At 40.6% G+C, this 22,021-nt stretch overlaps 1 long non-coding RNA gene across 1 annotated transcript; it reads left to right on the top strand.

Moving 5' to 3' along the window:
* The first annotated feature begins 357 nt into the window (after positions 1-357).
* LOC109636044 (uncharacterized) lies at positions 358-11,939 on the top strand. The gene is made up of 4 exons (XR_011239475.1): positions 358-709; positions 8,878-9,085; positions 9,222-9,270; positions 10,690-11,939. It is a non-coding gene; the product is annotated as an uncharacterized lncRNA (long non-coding RNA).
* The last annotated feature ends 10,082 nt before the right edge of the window (positions 11,940-22,021 follow it).

Here is a 22,021-nt window from a genome sequence, read left to right as displayed (position 1 = left end):
TCTAAGAGTCTGGCCCAAGTTTTTCCTGTTTATCGAGAACAAAGTGCAGTGATTATGAGTCACTGCAGTAAAATGTGATACTTTCATTGCAGCTTTAATGGTTGTAATGGAGTTTCAGAAACGCACACGGAGCCACATGTGATCGTTTTATTTATGTGCCGTCCCAAGAATTTTTTTTCACACCTTTATTAAACTATCAATGTATTGCAAAATACTTGGGCTACGAAAGCTGTGGTATAAAAATAAGTTCATAAAACAAGTTCATGAAATGCCTGAGTTAAAAATCACACATAGACAAAACAATTTCAAAAAGGGAAAGTTTTAAGTTACTAGAGTGTAATTGTGTGTTCATGTGGTGTCATTCATCTGATTGCTGATTGGCTGGGGGGCGGGGACAACATCAGGTGCCTTCAGGTGTGGGAGGGGCCGCAAATCAAACTCACCTTTATGCTGTTTGAGTCAGCATGGGGAGGTCTCAGGTTGAGATAGCAGCAGGGCTAAGTTAGCTAGCAGCAGGGCTAAGTTAGATAGCAGCAGGGCTAAGTTAGCTAGCAGCAGGGCTAAGTTAGCTAGCAGCAGGGCTAAGTTAGCTAGCAGCAAGGCTAAGTTAGCTAGCACCAGGGCTAAGGCTAAACTAGAACCTTTTCACTGGACTAACTTCTCCAGGCGTTTCCAGCCTCAGGTGACTGTGAGACTGAACTGACGACAGGTGAGTCCATCATCATCGTGTGTCTTGCATTGTTGTATAGTGGAGTTCATATTTGTGCAGTGGTGGAAGAAACACTCACTTCCTTTACTTGAAATGACCAGAACCACATGTTTTATTTTAATTTTACCTATATATGAAGCTATATGGCCAGAAATCATATCAAGAAAAAAACTTTTCATATCAGTCAATAACAATATTAATCACATTATTATTTCTTTGGAAGGACAGTTGTGTCTTTATTGTCAGTGAATGAATGACTTCAACAAGTCTTAGGTATATTAATTGTGTGTTATATCTCCTCTCCGGGCTTGTTGAAAGCAGAAGAAATAAATCAATATAAATGTGACTTTTATAATTATTGTATTTTATTGTTATAATTATTGAGAATGTTTTATTGCCCTGCCCTGGTTGCAGAAGCCTGTGGTTTTAACTGCTTTAAATGTCTTATACACAACTTAGAGGTCATGCACCCACAAAGTGAAATGATTTATTGATTTGACTGTGGCTACTTCTTTCTTTCTTTCTTTCTGTCTGTCTTTCTTTCTAAGAGGTCACAATGTTTGAAAACCATTGATCTTAAAAAATAATTTGGCCTAATTATTGTTTTTGCCAGTTGTGTTTCTGCTTTTTTAGGGTTTTGTCTTTTAATACAGGGGAAACCTGCCAGATGAAATATTTCATATTCATCTTTGGAGCAAATTTAGTTTAATAAATTAATAAATGTATTTTTGGAAGGATTGCAGGGTTTTGTATTGCTGTTGTTGCATGATTCAGGCCATTGCATACGTAATGAATGTCATTTTATTTTTTCCAGTCAAAGGTTTCTTACCATTATTATTTAGAGTACTGAAAACAAAAGGCCATAAGCATTTTAGATATGTATAATCAGGTTTATTTGGATAAAAATAACACTGAGGAAGATGGTGTTTTAGGCCACCAACAGCAGGAACTGGGCCTCAATGTGCTGTCAGAATAGACTCTGAAAGTCAGAGCATTTTCAAAATGTCTCAGCACCAGTGGCAACGAGACAAACTCTATTGTCTCTTGTGCTTGGTGATTAAAATGAATGATTCCTGTTATGACTGGTTGCCCAGTTTTACTTCCCTTCTGTTCGCTAACAAGCACAAACACTTTCATAGTGAGGAGCAGGTCTTGGTCTCAGTCAGTGTTGAATGCAAACACATTTTCAAGACCCAAACATCCTCATGTTTTTATTCTTTTTCATTTATTTTGTCTTCACGATTATGTGCTGTTGATGGTGCAGATTTTATTTCTTAGAAAAAATGCTTATGGAAGCTACTTATTATGTTTATTATGAACTTACTATATCTGAGTGTACTACTCGTACCACTAACACTAATTAGTGTACAGAGAAGCTTGTAGTCCCCACACAACCCACAGACAGGTGTGTGACCACAAATCAGTTAGTTTGAAAAGAGTGAATAAGGTGTGAGGTTGAAACAGAGAGATGATATTTACCTGGATGAGTCTTGTTTATGCTTCATCAGATATACTGTACATACTGAAACTGAGTAATTTGTGCATGTCTTCTTATGGCAGTACAGGAATCTGTAGGGGGCAGTGTAGTCAATAGTTCATGTGAGAAGACGGAATATTAGGAAAAAATTACAACATGGCTAAACTTTTTGACGAGAAATGTGTGCTAGTAAGAAACAGGCGTCTATAAGATGGTACTTTTTGTGGGCACAGGGACAAACAGTCACTTCTGCACACTTTCTCACACTCTCTCACATTATCACAACCCCCTTCTACCGTCGCCATGTTTGTTGTTGTTGTTGTTAGAAACTCTCAAATCTGAAATGGCATCTGGTGGTCTATGTCTATGTATTGGCGTTTGACTTTATATTTTTTAATCGATGCATTGATGAAAGGAATTAACAAGCTTAGATGCAATAAGGTGACAAAGGTTTGGACAATTGGGACCATATTACATATATGAGTCCACATGTCTGCTCAGTGTCCACCTTTAAATAAAGTCTGGTGCACAGAACTGTGGAACTGTATAGGCAGAGTTGATCTCACTGAATGTTTTCACTGAACACTCGACCAGTGCACTTTCTAAACTTTCAATGACTCAACTGTAGAAACTTCAGGACTGATTTACTTAAAGTTCAATAATGAGGCCTCTTCATCATCGTCATAACTCACACGACTTGTTGAAGGGAGCTGCTCTCAATTATAGAGAAGGTGGTAGAACATAACGCTTCCTTTATAACTCTGAAATCATTTCACAGGCTCTGGTTGCTCTGGCATAATTTTAAAAAGCTTGGGTCTGAGGTAGCCCATTAAAAATACTCATAAACATTAATTTTGCCAGTGGGATGTGAGATTGTGTTACGCTCTTGGCAGAAATGTGTTTGAAATATGTGGTTTTGCAGTGGCTAAAATAGTTCCCGGCCTTCGCTTCCTTTTGAAAAGTGTGTAATCTAGACTGTGACTGTTTGTCAACTCAGTCTGAAGAAACTGGACGCAGCCCAGTCACCATGCCTTGTCATGATGGTGATGGCGGTTGTGTGAACATAAACCCTTGCAAATTGGAGGGAGGCTACCCATAGAGCAAAATGTGCTGACTGATTAGTGCAGCACTTTTTCATATATACTAAAGCCAGGAGATAAATAAAACTCCTGTGATGAGGGGTGGAAAGTTACAGAGACTTCTCCAGTACATTGACCTTTTTTAACATGGTTTTCAACCGTTATTGTTTTAGGTTTGAGTCAAAAATAAAATGGAAATTAACTATGAGATCTAGTATCTGCAGTTATAAAACTAGAGGCTTTTCATCTGCAGGGTAAGTTTTTCCCCTTAGTCACATTAAACATTTTGACTTCAGTCTTCCAGAATGAAAATAAAAAGGTCAGTTTAAGCTGAGCAAAACCAGAAATTGCAACTTGATATAAACACCAAAATTCAGCTTGATTACATAACTGAATCATCGCAGACATCTACCATTTGTTCAGTGATTTGAATGGATTTAACGTTGTGCTTATTGAAGACAAAATAGACCTTTGCAGTTTTGTAGACAAGACTGATTATGCACATTCTGTATACTGAAGCTGACTACCTGTTGCTATAGCTACCTCAAGAAACAAGAGTTAATTAGATTGACATTAGGAAAAGAGGAAATGATATAACCATTTAGTTTTCACGACATTAATTGTGAAATATTATTACATAAATGAACAAAGCAGGCCATCAGGGGGGAAACTGGCAGAATTTTAATTGTATTTCATTTTCTGGTGCTTCTATACTCATTCATCGTTCTCAAATTCATCATAAAGGATTTAAATAGAAAAAAACAAGCCATTGTCAGTATTTTTATAACTAAGTGAAAAAGGCAAATGAATCCAAGCCAACGTTAGGTGGGGTCAGCAGAGTCAAGTAGAAACATTTTGGGGGTTTTTAACCATCGGTACCAACCATATCTGTTTACACTAATAGCACCAATGTATCATATTGAATCTGACAACGATATGTTTAAACGCTGATGTTTCAGCATTTTAGACGAGGCTTTATAATGTCAATTTCAGGTGCTGTGACCCTGCGGCGAGTGAGTCAGAATGATGTGAGGAGTCAGATATACGAGCCGCTCTGTGGTTATCGAGGCTGGTACACCCTACTGATGCTCGGCCAGCAGCCCGACCTACACCGGGTCAAATTTATGGGGTAGATATTTAGCTTGTCTCTGCCACTCTGTAGGGCAGAAAGAATAACATCGGGCCTCTTTGCTGGTTGTGCCTCCAGCCCGGTGATATTTCCCCTCAGAGGAACCGGCCTGGCTGCACATCACAGGCCTGCCGAGAGTAAACTGAAAATGTCAAAAACAGCCTCCTACTCTCTCCCCTTCAAAGTTAGCATGTGGTCTGTAGCCTCATTTTTATCATTAGGTGCGGCTGGAGCTGAGCTTTGAACCTTGTTGCCATGGTGATAAAATGGTTACCCCGCTGACCAACCAGCATTGATCACAGCGAGATGATTTCCATGTAGGTCTGTAGAATCAACAGAGGCATTTAGTGTCGACTCTCGCTCTCTTGATCGTTCTTTGTAGGTCCTTGACCGAGCCTGTAACGTTGATGATAATAAAAGAGGAAATGGTCACAATGTGTCATCGTCAGAATGAGGAAGTAAAGATGCTGCGGTATCAATATAGTTTTCTAGAGAAATTATGAGTTGTAATTCACCAGAATGACCTTAAAAGTCATCCTGTTCACACAGAAGGCACAGTGTTTTCAAACTGTAAGACACACATCATTACTTACAACACTTCAGCGTGTTATAGATTATGCTCCCACCATCCACCCCTGCAGCAGACATTACCTTGTTTTTATTAAGTATGAAATTACATATAGTATAAAAATGGGGAAGTACCGTTTTTTATTTTCCTGTTGCATTAACTTTGGAACATGCAGCTTTCCAGCTGCTCCAGCAGTTCAACCCCCAAAGTAGTTTCACTTCTCACTTCTCTAGTTTTTCGTTTTAAGTTGCAAAATACCTAGTGAGTGTCGCTGTAATCACTCTTTCTCCTAAAACCACATTTTGCCCTGAGTGCCCTACACTGACACGAGGGGTCTGAATTACTTGTAAAGACTTAGAACATAAACTTAACTGAGTTGATTTCCACTACATAATTACAATTACCTGTAATACCTCACGTGAAAGTCCTCATTTGCCTTGAAGTTAAAAAAACTTTCTGTTAAGCCCTTAACTCTACTGCAGTTTGGTTTTCCATTTCTTAAATTGAACAATTGCTGAAGTGATCTCTGTTCCTTCCTGAGATTTTCTTCAGTTTGAGTTGGATATAGCAATTTAGATAATGTGTAGATTAATCTTCCATTTCCTTTTAACTCTCATACTCCTGGAGGCCTTAGTATTCTTCACACTATGTACTTTTTGGATCATTAAACACGGTCTGATTGCTGCTCGGTTGCAGACATATAGGGGAGCTGCATCTCGCAATTTTGTTAACTTTCTGACAATTTAACACAATGATAAGCCAGTGGACAGGATTTGAACTTGTGCCCCATACTCTCTTTTTTTTTCTTCTGTCACTTTTTGCAGCTTGCAACACCCTGAGCACCTTTTGAGGATGTTGTCAAATGTGTGCCGTTATCTTCTATTTGAACAAACACTTCTAATCTCTCACTTTTCTTTGGAGACTTGCAAATCTGCCTTTAGATCTTACCGGTTAACAATTACTACAAACTTCAGGATTAAACTGACCTCAGGAAAGCCATTGTGTTGATGAGTAGCAAAACTGCATAAGTGGAGGATTTCCATTTATACGCATCGTGATTCATCACTGCAGCTGTAACTTTCCATTGCTGGAAAGTCCTTCCTCATAGTATATAGACTGTTGTTGGACACATAAAGAACTCTATTCCTCCAACTGGACTCTGTGACCCAATCTGCACAAACGCAATTAAACTGTCCTGTAGGTGGTTCCCCTACACTGGAGGGGTCTCGTATCTCAAACCAGTTCCCTGATGAACACAAGTGCCCACATTGTCAAAAATATAAAATTATAATATTAGTTTATGCTCCCACAAACACTGGTAAGTTTGGTTTTCAACAGACTTTTAAATCAGTCAGCAAATGAAGTTAGGTTTGATTCCTACGTGGTCACTTGACACCTGACAGCTGTCTCTCAACAATAGATATTGCGTTGCACAACACCCTGCATATGTACTTTGGCAACAGCGAGCAGAATGACAGACAGATGATTAAGCAGAGTGATCACACACAAGAGCCTCTATTACCCTGCCTCTTCTGGCAAGTGCATGAGTTCAAGATGTGTGTAAATGCGTGTGTGTTTGGCGGTTAAGGTGTCTGTGCCGGGGAGGTGGGCAAGAGCGCAGGGCTTTGGAAGCTGTCGGAGCTTCTACAGAGTCCAAGCAGCACATTTGTCAATGTCACGGAGAATGCACTAATTTGTAGTACAGCTGTTTCCCTGTATGATGTGTTGAAACCCTCAATCAGAAAAATTGGGCTGGACCAGCTCGTGTCCCCAGCTCATAATAATGCCCCATTCACAAGGTAACCAGCTCGGACCAGGTCTCCCATGGCAGCAGCGGCTTTTATGAAGTAGCAGTGAACCTCAGCTGCTCTAATTTGTAAACTAGGCGAAAGAAAAACTCGGTTTGTGTGTGTGTGTGTGTGTGTGGCACTGATCGCCGCAGTGGAAGCGGCGGGCAGGGCGAGGCGTAGCCGGGCAAGAAACAACATATGTTCCCGATTGACGATGATTGAATCAAGCGCAGTAGCGGGCTGAGGGTTTCCCAGCCTGTGAGAAATGTGTGTGCACCCAGGCGTTTGACAGAGGGACCGGGAGATCTCACTGGAGTTTAAACAGGCAGGACAAATCGATTAGTGATGACCCATTACTCCAAAGAGTGTGTGGAAAGGCTCCTACGTTTTCAACTGCTCGACAGCCTTCCTCGAAAATGCTTCACACTAAGATGCATTAATCTCACCGTGCATGACTCAACTTTTTATCCTGAAAGAAGACTCATGTTTATATTGTGTCATAAAAATATGGCTTAGAAAAACAGCTCCTTTGAGCCGGGGCAGGAAAATCTGATCCTCTACCCGACGTCAAGGCCGCAGAAAGATATGAAAGAGAAATTTGGATAAAAGGAAAAAAGACACACAAGCTAGAAGCTTCCCAAAATGTTGGCCTGTGACATGATGGCCTCTAGTGGTACACTGCCGATTGACACAGACAGCTCAATCATTTCCTTATAGGCGTGTGCTGCCAGGTCCAGCTGGCTTTGACATTAACACCAGGCTCTGACTGACAGAGGCCCTGGCCTTGGGCTGGGCTCCCGGGGCCTCCACAGTACATTCAGCTCTCCTTTTAGCCTGTTGATTTACTGTCCCCGGTGGCCGCTCGTTGATCCATTTCCCCTCTCAGTTTGCTCACAGGGCACCCCAAAAACTGTCCTCCAGCAATATATTTGCTTTATGATTTCCTGAGGAGCCAATGAAGAAAAACAAGCCCCCGCTCACTGCACCTGTTCCAGTTAATGTGCAGCGGGCCGATCGGCCTCCTCTGGACTCGGCGACTGGGGAGAAGCAGAGGGCTGCGGTGTCACAAACTCCATGTGGATCTTCCATTTCCCCCCGCCGGGCCCAGTCGGGACCGAGCAGCGTGGGGAACACGGTGGGGTTAGATGCAGTGTGTGTGTGTGTGTGTGTGTGTGTGTGTGTGTGTGTGTGTCAGTTTAACACACGCAGGTCAAATGGGGCCCACATAGAGTCTTGCTGCGTGTGCATTATTAACATGTGTGTGGGTGTTTATGTAGCTCAGCACCCAACATGGAGCTGACATTAATAAGGGAAAGTGACGGGAACTTCTTACGTCATTTTGGACGACATGCAGATGTGACTGAATGGAAGCTCTGAGCCATCTTCCATTTGCACGGTGATGTGACCGACTTGGTATTTACATTTTTTTTTTTTTTTCAAAATAAAAGAAAGACCCCATAAAATCACCAGATTTATTTGCTGGCAAGTGAGTTTTACATTGAAAAAAGTCTCCCCCTGAGATCCAGGTTACAGTGACAGTTAACATGGAAATGTCATTTTGTAAACACAGGAGGAGTCGTGTGATTCAGGCGGGCGAAGACAGCAGGGCGAGTGTCTATGAAGCCCAATGCCTGCTGGGTAACATTCCTGATTCAGGGGGCAACAGGCTCTTATTTGACAACCAGTTCCTGTTTTTCTTGTCGCGCATGTTTCCTAAAGTGTTGATGGATGTTTGAGCCATTTCGTGACCCCGCTCCCATCTGGGTCACTGTCGAAACTCAGAGGTAGATGTATACTGTCAGTAATAAAAGTAAAAGTGTCATCTATTAATATACAGCAAGGAGTGTTTTTTTATTACGTCAACTTCTTAAGTGGAAGACCAGACTGGATTCACAACCATATATACCCATACATTACATTTTGTATATGTATACATTTGGTTTGTGTGTATGTATATGTTATGTATATTTGTGTGTGTATATATCTAAATGTCTGTGTGTATTAATGTATGCGGTATATTTGTATATACGTAGATATTATTTAAATATTTACTAAGAAAGAAAAGACTGAATAAGGTCAATTTAAACTCATAGTTTTAGTAAGTTCCCTGTTTTTTTTGTTGAAGGTCATTTTTTCGAGGCTCCTCTCCGGGTAATTACATTTTGCGGAGTGGGAGCAGCCGTCACTTCCTCACAGCGAGCCTCTGAACATGGTTGATATCACCGATGGTCCATCTGAAAGCTGTCAACCGCCTCAGCGGCCCAGTTCTTCCTGTTTCCTTGGAAGTGGCCCAGTGGTGGAGTGGTCCAGTGGCTTTTAGGTCAAGAAGCGAGGTGAACAGAATTATGAGAGGAAGCGTGCATGTGGCAGTGTCTGCTTTTCTCAGTCGTGTGTGTTTAAGTAGTAACCTGACAGAGTAAATGTATTCCAGGGTGCTTTTTTTTTTTTTTCTTTCCATCTTACCTCAAGTCGTCTTCCTGATGGCAGAAGCATTGGAGCTCACCCTTGCGTGTAGTTGGTGAGTGTGTGTGAGTCCTTGTGCTTTTCCTTATGCTGTTCCTCCACCTTTTTTTTTTTTTTTTTAAACGGTGTGTTAACCACCAGATCCCATTGCTATCAATCTTAATGGTGGTGGGTCAGTGTAAACGCACACATGTGTAGGCTCTTTCTGCGAGCCACAGTTTAAGAATAACCCACCCAGCCCCCCTCCCTAAAAAAGAAGAGAAGAGAGGGAAAATATTCTGGCCCCATTAACAAAATAGGTCCTCAGAAAACACCCCAGCCGGCCCAGAGTGATAGCTACTTCCTCAGCTTTTCCACTTCATTGATGGTTATGTGAGTTAAAACAACGAGCTTAATGGAGGCTCCGGGCCCTCGGGGGACTAATCATAGCCACGTGACTTCCTCCGGGGCTTCCATGAAAATAACTCCATTACAATGGCCTGTGATATTAATATCGGCTTTGGGAAAGTCAGGGCCGGGATCCACAGGGAGGGCTCGCTATGAGCAAACAAAGAGGAATGCACGGCATTCCAGGGAGCGAGGGAGCAACGGAGAAAAGTAGAAACGCAGCAAAAGACGGAGAGAAGGAAAATAGTGAGGCATATGTGATGAATGATGGCATATTGCACAGTCATGATATTCACCTTTTATGTTAGCTCGCTTCTGTTGTACATTTTTCTGAGCTGAAATAGAAGGAAACCATTAAAAACCACTTCCTTACAACAGCTCTAAACTTAAACACTGAGAAAAATGTAAGTTCTACCATCTGATGACCTGGTGAATTTTTCATTTCAAAGACTTAACATGATCTTGCAAATGTGATACATCGGCATATTTTAAACTTTACTGCAGCACATGAAATATAATCTGACCTATACTGGATTTTTGTGAGTAATTATGATATATTGACCAGTTGCACTTAAAGAAACCAAACATTTGTGATAGAGAATCCTCGATGGACCGTTTTCACGATATGTTCCGAGCACTTTTGAAAATTGAACTTGTCAGTGCCCTCTTGTGGACAAACACTTTTTAATGATGTGAACAAAACAATCGCAATTGTATTGGAATTGTGGCAGAAACAATAGTGAAGAATATTTCAGTGGAAGGAAAAAAAAGGAAAGTTTCCTACAAATTAGTTAAATTAAATATTTATGCTATAATTGACTTCTCTGCATTTATTTATATCTGTGATTTATTTATGAGAAAATCTAAAAATCATGTCACTTGTTGCTAGTTCATATTTATAAGTATGAGATAGAAGTGCTGGTATGTGCCTGACTGTCAGTTTTGCATAATATCAATATGTGAGAAACAGGAAGTGTTTCAAAGTCATGTCAGCCTCAGTCCCTGCAGATGATCTTTCAGTCAGGCCTTCGTTTTTTACCATCTTCGCTATAAACCTGCCATGCATGTCATTCTGCTGTCCGTACAGGCAGTAACTCACCGCCAGCTGCATTCAGAACAATTAAACCTGGATGATCTCGGAGAAGAGAGGTCGCCCACCTCAGAGTTCAAAACCCGCCGAAGACTCCCCGTCCTCCTCCGCTTCCTTCCATTCAAACAGACACGCGCGTTAGCTTCTCCAACCTGATAGGACGTCGCCCAGAGCAGCTGAACTCTGGTGAAGAAAGTCTCGGATCATAAGCTCCACACTTTTTCGCCGGTTCCTCCTGTTGCAGGAGATTTATTGAATGAAATAACACTGGCTTCACTTTTACCTCTGCTTTTATGAATATATATTGTTTTAACAGCACTTTTCAATTCCTCCTACGCTCCTGTTAGGGTCATGGCTTGGCTCTCCTCTCTTCAATGATTCAACATGATAAAAAGATTTTAAACATTATCATAAACTATTTGTCCTGGGCAGGCTTTCTGCTGAAGTGTGGAAATGATATTCTCCTCAGAGAAACACTGAGGGGTGTGTAATGTGTGAGTTTTATAGTCTTTTGCTGATCCCTTGCAGTTTGTGTGTAACCGGACAGGAAATCTTAAAGTTTGGCTGCAGAACTAAAAGAAGCAAGTTAATGCAACAGTGCTGAGATTTGTTCTTTATATATCTTAACACATACTGAACATAAGTAAACATTAGTTGCCTTGTGATTACCTCCACAGAGGAGGTTATGTTCTCACCTCTGTCTGTTTGTTTGTTTGTTGATTGGTTTGATGTAAAAAAGATTACATCAGTATGGATTACCACGAAACTGGTGGAAGGATGTGGGGCGGGTCAGGGAAGAACCCATTCAATATGTCTCACTTTCTTTCACATTGCACGATATAATCTAATGTCGAATAATTCCACAGGAGTAGTCAAGGACATAAAAATCTACTTCCACCATCATATGATATAGACATTTATAGACATAGGTATATGTCTAGGGCCTGACAAAAAGATTGTACTCTTAAGAGTTTTTAAAATTAATGGTAATTAATAAAATAAAAGTGAGTGGGGAATAAATTTGCGAGATGATTTAGGAATCTCCAGCAGCGTTCTTCCACCACAAGTTGTGATACGGCTTTCACATCTTCCACGTGAAATATTAGAAGGCAGCAGCCAAGCCAAAGAAAAGGTCCTCCTCCAGGGTCCAAATAATTATAAGAGTGCCATAACAGATCAAACATTATTTCCTTGACCTTGTCTCCAGCTTGAGGAACAGCACCGACTTTTTTTTTTTTTTTGGCTGAAAGCACAGGCGGCAAAAAAAAAAATCTCTTTCTGCAGTGAGCTGACGTTTACACAGGATTAGAGATTCATTCACCATTAAGTAAATGACCCTCCGCTGGCCAGGACTCAGGAGCAACACTTCTCTGACTGTTTGGATTCAGGGCTGCAGAATCACACAGAGATTAGTTTGGAGCATAAATCGACCGTTTTGGCAAAGTCGGAAAAGCATTTGCCAAAAGTGATCCTTTCATTCTACCACCTGAGAAAATGTCTTTTTCCACTGAATTTCATCCACAGTCAGGATGTAGGATGTTCCATATTTCAGAAAACAATGTGCGTCTCAGCTGCGGCGATTCACCGCGGCCTGCACGCCACATCTGAAACAACACTGATGTCGTGCCATCCATTTTAATTGAATCCAAGGAAGTTATTGCAAGTCGATGAAAGCCGAATTCACGTTAGGTTATGACGCAACACAATGTGGCTTTTAAGTTTGGAATATTAAACAAAAAATCCAACAAAAGAATTAAAGTTCAGAAATGAATGGAGTTGGAGTGGAGCCGCGGGTCCTTTGTGTTTTTGTTGAGTCACTTGCCTCAGGCTTTCCTGTCAGCTGTGACCTCATCAGCTCCTCTGGATGTAATGACTTAATTTCAGGAAACTCGAATCCACAGCTTCTAATTGTTGAGCCTCTCCGACCTAGAAAGTCTGTAAATGAGCCTGTGATCCTATAATTCACAACCAGCAGAATTTTCTGCCGCTTAACCCGAAGGCCTCTCAGAGCACGGAGACACGAATAAAACTTAACCCGGTCAACTGTTTACAGCTGGATTTAACATCCAGATTACAGGAATACTTGAGTAAAACCTGCTGACGGCTGCAGGAGTCACCAGTGTAACACCAAACTAGTTGTAGCAACAAATTCTGATGAGGCTGGATAAACTGTGCATTTAGTAAGAAGAGTAAACACTATTATTATTAGTGTACTATGCACGTGCATATATAATCTTTTCTTATATTTTTCAAATTAAAAGGATTTAAGAATTTTTTTTTTTTTTTTTTTTTTTTTTCTGACATGGGCTGGTTTCTGCTCTCGTCAGTATTACATAAAAAAAACTTATGGCAAATGTCAGTAAACATTTATTTGACTGATGTTGGTTCAGATTGATGAATGATTGTTGTTTCTGGGATCAGGTTCACTTTTATTTGTATATCACCAAATCAGAGCACACATTATCTCCAGGCACTTAACGAAATAAAGGTTCTTTATGATATTATAGAGAAACCCAACAGTTCCCACAATGAGTGAACACCTGGCGACTGTGGAGAGAAACTGGGGGAGAAACCTCCAGCTGACACCTGATATCTGAGAACCAGAGCAGCACATTCAGACTGCAACTGATGACTGCTATCATTATTAATTCAGTCATTTAGACTTGAATATCAGAAAATACTGAATGATGCACATTCCAAAGTCATGATGACTGATCAATGGTTAGAGAGATTTAGTTCACAATTTATATAAATCTAAAATTAAGCAAATCGTCACATTTGTGAAGCAAGATCATTTTCTGTTTCTTCACTAACGAACGTTGGATCCTTGTGGTTTAATTAATATATTGGCTATACAGCTTTTTTTCTCATAAAACATTTACAAGACCTATTTTTTTTAAATGTATTATATATTTTAAATTGTCATCACTGCCTCTGTTAGCACGCTGCTCTGTTTTTTGCCGCACGACCACCAACATCTGTCAGTCAGCAGAAAAGCATGAAAGCTCCACAGAATATAATTTTCTGTTTTTTAACTGAGTAATTGACACAAAAGCACAACTACAGAGAAAACTTTGAGAAAAGGATAATTTAAATAATCTAAAACTACATTTTCATACTTTGGAGTAAAAAATAAAGAGAGATTATGCTGATTGGAAACTTTAGAAAATGCTTGTCAGTAACGTAATGTATATTTTGATCCATCTAACTGAATCATATCTGTGATTTGTGAACTAACTGTGCTGTAACGTCTATAAATCTTTTATAAACTCAGTCCCGGAGCCATTATAAAGCCGTTCAGTGTCATGATGGCTCTGTTTTGCATATGGCCTCCACAGCTCCATCATCACTCCAGCCACCTGTCAGCTGAGCAGCAGCAGCAGCATCTCACAAATAACCCTCATCGTTCACTGGGGATGTGACAGATGCTTTAATGTTGATGCTGATACATAGCTGTCATGCAGAGTTACGCCTATTCACTGTTCAATACTGACAGGAGGAAAAACTCTGGTGGTGTTACGGTGAGTGATTTAAGCTCTCTCTATTTCTTTCCCCCTTACTTTTTTTTTTTTTGGGAAATGAGAGCTTTTCTTTTGTGCCACCCTTTAGAGTTAAGGTTTAATTGTCAGGAAGGGGATGGATTTATTTCCCCATAAATTACACAGGTTTTTCTGTGGAAGGACCCAGAGCATAATGTAATCCACACATGTGCACACATGTGCGTCGTGAGGGTGTGGATGATGTTGCTGCTTTTTCTCCTCTCTCCATTCAGCAGATCTACATTTAAAGTTTCAGATTTTACTTAGTTTCTTGCATTTACTTGATCATAGTAGTAATAAAATGCACTTTGTATAAAAGCAAGAAAGTCCCTTTATTAAAAGGATGATTTCTAATAAATCTCTCTTTTGATCCATTTTATTTTTATGATACTTTTCAAAGTAGGATGAATTAAGCAAGACTCTCTCCTCCGTGTTTTTAGCGCTTGATTCCCGAATCTGCACAAAATTTATACCATTTCCCAGTAATTACAGTAAAGAGAGCAACAGGCTTGATTGATGCTCCATATGAAACTGAATTGCGGAAGTTTTGCCAAGGTTTTTGGAATATCCTTTCTTTTCTTTTTTTTCTTCCCTCCTGCAAATTGGTTTTCCTCCCTGACCTTAACGGAGTCGCCACTCGGCATCACGAGGAAGCTTCTGCAGGGAGCCATAACTGCCGCCAAAGGCCTTTAAATCCTCCATTTGATGGCTTGAGGATTCAGCAGGAGGATTCGAAAAGGGGATGACGAGAAGAAAATTGCATGTCCCTAAGAAAACAAAGAGCATTTCCTTCCCTGTGTCAGGATGAAAAAGAGAAAAGAAAAAATAGAAATACATACTAATTCATCATTTTACTTTTACTGCCCCTCCATGCTCCATAACTCACTCTGACCATGATTCCCTTTTCCCCTTCATGCTGTCGGATTCACAGTCCACTACGCCATGTTTTAATGACCTTATTATAGGCAATTCTACACTGTCCAATAAAAGGTTTACACTTTGAACTCTGGTCCATGGTATGACTAACATATTTTATAATATCTCGTGAATTAAGTAGTAATGGAATAATAGAGTAAAGAGCCCGAAAATAATTGAAATGGAGAGAATGAGTAAATCGCCACCTCAAACGACTCAGACTTTTCCCTAAAATCCTCCGATAGCGACTTGTTCGGTTCATCTTCTTATATGAACCCGATGAGCGGAGGGTTTTATCAGTTTTAATAGCAACGTGATGCAGCTGACAGTCGTGACATATGAGTTCATGCTCCAACCTGTCTCGAGGCAACATTTAAGCACCGCTGCCATATGGCAACTCGATTCTGGACGCGCTGCTTCAGTGGATTCCTGAAAGCTGTCTGGTACTGTCGTTGCTCATCATACAGACAGGAGAGTGTATCTCCCCCCCCCCCAACCTCTATTCCTTATGGACGGTATGGAATCGACTAAATAGATAGACAGAGTAGCAGAAAGACAAATAAATGACAGATACATAAATGTGTACATACATTATATTCATACGCTGCCTACTGGTTTCACTATTCATATTTTTTAAAACCTCAGCAAAAGGTTGGATCGTAAATCAAAACGTGAAACAATGGTTGCATTTACAACCACTTCTCGTCGAGATGAACTTCACTGGCAGTATCCTTTGGAAACTGGAGCCATAAATTTTATTACTATTAAATGTTTCTAAAGGGAGTTGACAAATAGTTGAATGGAGTTGACTTTCCCCTCCTGCTCTTGGCACGGCTGCGGGGAGGAAAATTCCCTCCCTGAGAAGAAAAAAGTTGCTCTCACATTAGTGCTGCCAATCCATTCATCTTGATGCAGTTTGAGGGTAATTTAAGCCTTTTTAAACCGCCTGCTGAAACTACAATGTGCTTAAGGGCAGTTGCGAGCATTTTATGAGCACAATAAAATTGTCACTGCATATGGATTAGATGGATTTTGATATACGGATGTGACGGTTTTCATGTTCATGGGTGTTTACAGCTGAGCGTTAATGTGTTACTGCTGAAGGAGTAAGTGAAGGCGGAAATCACTCCGATTTCGCTCTCAGATTAAAAAAATAGCCGTAACCCTGAATACATATGTCACATTCATGCTTGAAATCCACATGTGGTTCTTCAAATGGATTGAGAAATAAGTTTGCAAGTACAGATCGGGGATTTGTTGACAACTGCCCTAAAGAAAGATGGTCTATCCAAATAAGGGGAAGGTGTGAAGCGACAAAGTTCTCCGAAGTTGAAATTCACGCGATGCCACACTGCGATTTGCCTCGTCACAGGAAGTAAACGTTTAACTTGTTGTCTCTTGAGCTCGGATTCAGATAGAACATTGTGGCCCAAGCTGCACTTACAGGACTGATATCTGAGTGTGTGCAATTTGGCACCCGTGCAGCAGGTCTGTCCAGCTCAGTCACTACACCTGCAGTATTGTAGTAATACTTTGAAAGTTAAACAGTAAATGATTAAATCAAAGCAAGTTTTTTATTCATAAAGCACATTCAAAAACAACCAGGTCACAATAAAAGACAAAATCGTTTTTGTGGGGGTACAGGCTACATTTTAAAAGGCCCCGTTCAGGCCCAGCACGCTCATTGTGAGAATACCACTTTGTCCGAGTTTTTTTGCCAAATGTTTTTATTGAAAACAGTATTGGATAACATGGCAGCGAGCATGTGGACGTCTATCACCGGTTCTCAAACTTTTTCTGGAATCACTCCTGGGACATGAAGCGTTGGATTTAGCCATACGCAGGCATCAAGGGTGTATTTAAGAACCTTTTTTAAAATGATTTTTATTTTTAAACGTGTCACCACTAGGTTTTTCTTACTGGAATATGAGTCATGGTTGTTAGCCAGAGCTGACGGATGTCTGTCAAAAAGTGGCGTGTGGTTTAAAAACATTTTAATTCAAGAGTGGTTAACGGTTACATATGAATTATCTCTAAACAGACTTTTGTTTTCATTTGTGTTTTGGATGACTTAAGATGTGCATATAAAAGCTTTTATGGTTTTCACCCTTTGATGCACATATATCCTAAATTGCTGGTACAAGGGAAACCTCTTTATCGTGAGGTGTCATTTATTTGGATATCTTTATTTAGCACAGTTCATCTTGTCAAACTAATTCCAGTTGCTATTTCCATTAAATAACATTTAAACTGTCCATTAACGGCCTTGACAGTTGTAGTTATCAGTGCCAAAAGTGATTGTACTGTAAATGCAGGATTATATCATATTTAAACTCTCTGTTGACTTTATCATTTTTTGACCAACAATCCAACAAAACTCAGCACAAAATGAAATCCATATTAGGTCGGTGGGGGCTTTGCTCTGTATTAGCGTTAATTGCCTGGACACAGTTGTTATCCGCGCTGTACTTTAGTGTAAACACATGATTTTGCTTGTTTGAGAAACAGCGTAATTACTGGCGAGGTCACTGAGAGGACAAGCACTCATAATTCATACAGACCAAAACATCAAGAATCTGGGAATAGCCTCAGCATCATCCTGCCGTCAGCCCTGTACTCATCCAACCACAGGATGATTTTGTGCAGACAGACTTTTCCTACCATCGCTTCGGCCCCATCGTGTGATTTACGCACATGTTTACTGATGTCTTTCAGATGGTCCCTCTCGCTGGTTATTGTCTTCTACTATTAGTTCCCAGATGAATCACCAGTGGACAAATTGGGGGAAGTCTCTGTGGATCTGCGATATTTATTGAGGTTACGCACCACTGTGGACCTCTCCACTGCCTTCCCAATGTAGCAAGGGAAAAACAGATGGCCCGCGGTCATGGCGTGTTTGGACATTGAAACACTCGGGTTTCATGGAGCTTTTTATGCTTTTCTGAACATTTGGTTTACATCTTGTTCAGAGATTATGGCAGGTTTTGTCCTTGGGATGTTAAATATATATTGTCATAATGTTATTGTGAACTTTTGTATGATTGCAGGATCCCTCCTGTTCTGTGAGACCTCGGAATCATGATCTACCAACCCCCTGCACAATCACTGATATATATATATAACCTCTTGAAGAAATACGACCAAGCACAGACATTGCTTACTGTTTGGGAAGAAATTCCTCATACCAAAGCAATTCACCGTTTCTGAGTTTATACTGCAGTTTTTTTTTTAATCCCCCATTCTATTAGACAGCTGGTAATACTCCAGCATGTTTATTTTGAACGGGTAAAAATAAATGAACCGCAGTGATTAAAGCAGATATGTAAATATTGTGTCGTGCAATTCACGGAGCAGGGAGCCCCACTGATTACCTTTAAGTAAAGAATAATGAACTCGGCTCAAAGTTAAGATGACAATGAAACTATTCTATTGATGCATCTGCGCACACGTGTGTTCTGCTGGAGGTTCTTCATTACTATGTTATAAGCATCACGAGTTTGACGACTGTTTGAAAGGTTCAGAGAGAGTAAAAAAGGCTGATAGGATGTTGTATATTGTCTTCATCAAATTAAAATACCTATGGGCAACGTTTCAGAAAGTTTACACCTCAGAAGCCGCACATGCGTAAATTTCCTACATAAATAAAACTTCCTGACTTTTATCTATTTATTTCATTGTCAGTTGGATTCTAAGTAGATGTCTGCGTCAACAACTCTGTGATGTTTTGGATACCAGCTACACTCCACTACGCCCGTATTCATCTCACCATGACAAGCACTTGAAGAGCAGCAGATGGTGGATGTTTCATCCCCTCAACAGGCGCACCCTGATAGTGATTACCAACCTACAGCGAGCCTGCAGATAGAAGCAGGATAACACAGAGATGGAGAGAAACTTTAACTCCCTAGAGACCTGCTGTAAGAATGATCTTTTTATTATCTCCACCAAGGAGGTAATGGTTTCATCTGTGTTTGTTCATCTAAACTACCAGACGCACTACTGCAAAACATAGTGGAAGGAAAGAGTGGGACAGGAGAGGAAGCCATTATATTTTGGGGTGGATCCAGAATTTCCCAGGAAATGATGCATGGATCTAAAAGAAAAGAATCTGGTAAATTTAGGGAATTGATATCCAAAGCCCCTTTTCCACTGGTCAGAAAACCCACTAACACCCACTCAAATCTGTCTTCTGTCAGCAATGGGAATGGAAACAATCAGCAGTAGACGCAGGTTTATATCGGCCCCGACTTCTTTTTCTTCATTATGAATTGTTTCATGATCAATAATGAGCATCTTAACAAACTTAATTCCTTTATATATCTGCTGAGTTCATTTCTAGATGGCCATGCTGCACCTTTTCCAACACAACCTTATGACACACATTCAACTTTCAGGCGTTGGTCTGTAAAAGATGGCGAGGCCTGACTCACCAGGGGGGAAAAAACACTGAGACAAAATCCTCTACTGGCAACAGAAAATAACTTTTTTTGGTGGGTTTACCTGCGTTTAAAAAAACTTGTGTATACCTGCTGACTTTAGTATAAAACGTGTGTATGGGTGTGGGGCATGTGCTCCACTAAATGCTATCCTAGTTTTTAACTCCAGCTCATGCTTGTTTCTGTTAATGCATGTTTTGTACCGTAAAATGAAGTAGTTCAAAGGGAAAAGAAAAACTGAAAAGCACTAACTTGGACGTCTTGAAATGCTGATGCCGGGGCTTGCTTCAAATCTTGAAAACATATGGAAACTCCTTTTGAAGCGCACTGGGAGCAGCTGAGGTGGATGCAGAACTTCTCACTGTTTACTTTTCATCCCCCGGGCTCCTTCCTACGTATGAAAAAAGGTAAAACGTGAAACATTACTAGAGTGCACATCGGCTCAGTTCATTATACCCGGCTAAGTGAAGACTTCCTAATACACCTACCACTCCGCAAGCCCCCAGAGTCTCTCCTGTGCGGTTTCAAATGTTCCCGGTTACTTTCTCCCAATTATATCCTGCAAATTGGCCTGAAAACCCAGAGACCTCCATCACTTGACCTGCGTTATCTAAAAAACAGCCAGTGGTCTGTAACATGTAAGGCGAGTTTTTAATCAAAATGAGTTATGTTTTTAAAAGTGAGCAAGTATTATTTCATCGTTATAGCTTCCTCTCCGGCTAAATTTAAACCAAACGCCTGTGCCATTATATTGTGGGGCTGGGAGATGACCCTCTGGAGAGGAACACTACGGGTGAGAGGCCTGGATGTATTTATCTTTCAGTTTTTCACCTGTCTTCAGATGCCGTTTCCTTTTTAAGTTGAGCAGTAGGGATTTACTGGGCTGCTTCCTTCCGGGACCCAGTGGAATACAACATTAAACTGCAGGGAGGAGAGAAAACCTGTAGTGCACTAAAATAAAGTTATGTAAAAACCATTCTGCTCTTCCTGTAGTCTTTCCTCAACCTTGCAAGTTTCCCCCCGAGGGCCTGAGAACATTACAAGCCATTCACTTTATATGAATGGGCACTAGCAGACTTTTTCGCCATTTTGATACGTCTACATTTAGCAGGCATATCCTGTGGTCCATCAGGCACAGCCCTAGTTTCAATTTGCTGTCTCCCGGTGGGGCCCTGTCTTCCTATTTCATGTGGAAATTGTATAGAGTTTTTATCCCTCTGCACTTCCAGCTGCTTCAAAGCTGGGGATCACCATTTTGCGCCAGGGAGATGTACGAGCTAGCATTTTAATGTTTGCAGAAGATTAGCAAATCACTCACAGACAGCAAGGAGGAGACTCGGAATGGACATCCCAAACAACGTCTGTCCAGCCCCGACTATTCTGTAGCCAGATCAGTCAAAGAATAAATAATTGAAGTATCGCCATTTAGCTGTATTGAACAGAAGTCTGCAAAAGTCTTTGAAAGAGGAAGTAAAGCACCTGTATTTTTATTGGGGCAGGCCTGCCTTATACCACTCTATAAAGTTTGGACACTGCCAGGGGAATCATTTCTGGTGATCTTTAGAACCGCAGAGCGCCTTACTTCACACACATTTGGCCCGAAATGATTGTATCTGGAGGAAATGTTTGAAGGTGATGTCAGTGCAAAGAATTTATTTCATAGGGCAATTAGGTGCAGTTATTTTATTTCATATGAATTCTCTGCAGTGGCCCTTTAATGAAAATGAGCCCCTTTTTACTTTGAAGTGAATATTTAGTGGTTTCTCTCAGCACAAATCTACTTCAACAGTCATATCCCATTTTCTTCTGGTCTCAGCTGAGCAACGCTACACAAAAATGCATCTCATATTTGTCTACGTCAGAAAATGGAGCCGCAGCAAAGAACAGCAAACTTCATCTGGAAATACTTCCACCTGAAACAAGTCCAACAAAACCAGAGAGAGAAACACTAGTTTTTCATGAACAGCAGCGATAGAGCAATTACAAAAACCTGAAGTTACCAGCTTCAGTATTATTATTATTGCTTTAGCTGTTATTTACCGGATGTCATGCATGTTGGTTGTTGTCAGAAACTACGCTGCCCTCTAGTGGATGCATTGCATTGACATCCATGCCAACGTGAAAGACGCATGTGGATAATGAAAACAGACGGATCTTTTATGTAAAGGCAGCATTTATGATTCTTTAGTAACCTCCCCCTTTGCACATAATCACTACGTCTGCTCAAGATCACCAATAAACAATGAAACTTAACGGCGGGACTTAATAAAAGTCTTGCATTGTCGGTCAATGGGCTCATTTATTTACAGAACAATGTTCATTAGACCACCACCCCCTTCTTAAGTGACTTTTCAAGCCAATAAAAGTTTTGAAAGCCAACATTTAGTTTCAACTTTTGACACAATTTATTTTTTCTTACGTGATTGGACCGTGAGCGCA

This window comes from Paralichthys olivaceus, chromosome 19 (genome assembly GCF_024713975.1).
Source record: "Paralichthys olivaceus isolate ysfri-2021 chromosome 19, ASM2471397v2, whole genome shotgun sequence".
Taxonomy (NCBI): Eukaryota; Metazoa; Chordata; class Actinopteri; order Pleuronectiformes; family Paralichthyidae; genus Paralichthys; species Paralichthys olivaceus.
Note: the sequence above shows the minus strand (reverse complement) of the source record. Positions and strands in the feature narration are given on the sequence as shown.